The sequence below is a fragment of the Limulus polyphemus genome, unplaced genomic scaffold, assembly GCF_000517525.1.
Source record: "Limulus polyphemus unplaced genomic scaffold, Limulus_polyphemus-2.1.2 Scaffold17, whole genome shotgun sequence".
Classification (NCBI taxonomy): Eukaryota; Metazoa; Arthropoda; class Merostomata; order Xiphosura; family Limulidae; genus Limulus; species Limulus polyphemus.
Window position 1 is genome coordinate 34,005 of NW_013665627.1, and position 1,732 is coordinate 35,736.

The window sequence follows — 1,732 nt, forward strand, 5'->3', positions numbered from 1 at the left end:
GGACGGCTAAATTCGAAAACAAAGAAACAAACAATTTTTGTTTATGTAACAGTGATGTGAAAGTGGCGGCATCTGTTAAAGGTATTTTTCATTGCGGTGATGGTAGTTTCCCAGTTTAGTGATTTATTTATCTTCTGATAGTATTAACAAAACAGGATACGATAACTATTGTAGCACCAAGTTGCCAGACTTTTGTAAATAACAATTTAGGCAGCTAATAGAGTATGGTCAGATACATAGTTATCTCTCCTCATTCTTCAACATGAGAAAATGAAATTATACAGCAATGACAAAATAAAAAGACAACTTAACAACAAAAAAACATTAGAGCGGCGAAAAAGGAATAAACTCATGTTACAAAGAAAAATTAAGTTACGAAGTAAATAGAATTTTGGATTAAAGAAAGAATCAATCAAATAGGTAACATTATCTGCTCAACTGTGGAAAGGTGCAAAATAGGAAACGTTTCAGAGAAGCTCAGTACTACTTTGTGTACAAAGGAAAATCAGTTTAAACTGTTTATACTATACAAGATGTGATAAGATCTGTGCTCAGTATTACACTCCCGTGGAGCAGAGATATATTAATTAGGGATTTATAACGTCTTTGTTTTTAGTCTAATGGTTCAGTTAACAATGGGAATTTATATAAAGTTTTACTGAAATGAATTTTAAACATCTGACTGGTCAAGATAGATAAAGTATTGTTTGTAGGGTAGAATTTTAAGTGATGGCGAAATCTTTTGGGTTGGGCAAATATATGATCATTATACTAGAATTATACTTGCCACCCCATCCCCCATAAAATTATTATTGTACTTGTACTTAAGTATGTGCTCATTAGGAATAAAGAGACACCGCTAGATTAGACTCTTTTAGGAACTTAATGTTGTAGGACTAGTCATAAGATAGGAGCTTTTTACTGTTGTTTGTTTTAGAAGAGTCGTTTTACAGTAGCAGTTTAAGTAATAAGCTCTTATCTTCATTTAGAAGATACTAGATAATGTTATAAGCTATGTTTTTTATTATTATTTAGTTGTTAGTATTTTGGTTCGGCTAGTGGAATATTTGTCGTCACGTAATGGGTGTGGTTTAATGATTAGAACCTTTTTGAAAGTTTAGGAAACGATTTTAGCAGTATAAAACGCGAATAGATTAAAGTAGATGATGATTGATTATTGAGTTAATGAGTTTATTAGTCAGATTGTCTGTAACTGTTAGCCAGTTAGTCATTTAGTTCAGTTTTGTGAACATTTAGTTTGCGTTTCGTTGAAATTCTAGAGATACGAGAAAATTAGCAAGTGAGTGACTGTTTTATATTATTTGTGAAGTTGAGCCTATTGCTTGGTGAATGTTAGATTGTAAGTGAAATTTGTAAGACTAGTTGTCGAAGAAATAAAACACTTTCGTTATCATTAAATAGTTTAGAACTTGCATTTTTCTTTTGACTGAATAATCCAAAAATAAAACAGATGATGTAACGTATTGGAATTTCAAATGGTCTGAAACCGAGTTAATTGATAAATTTAAATTTAGTAGTTAAATTGTACTTTGGATTTAGTAGTTAAGTAAAAGCCAATATACAGTTGGTTTATGATATATGCCAACAAGATTGATACACAGAGTTTCTTTTTTTAACACAAATATGTTTTAATATACACACAACAATACTATTTAAAGTAACAGTTATTACAAATAGTTATTGCAAAGAATGATATATAAACAAAAGTTTC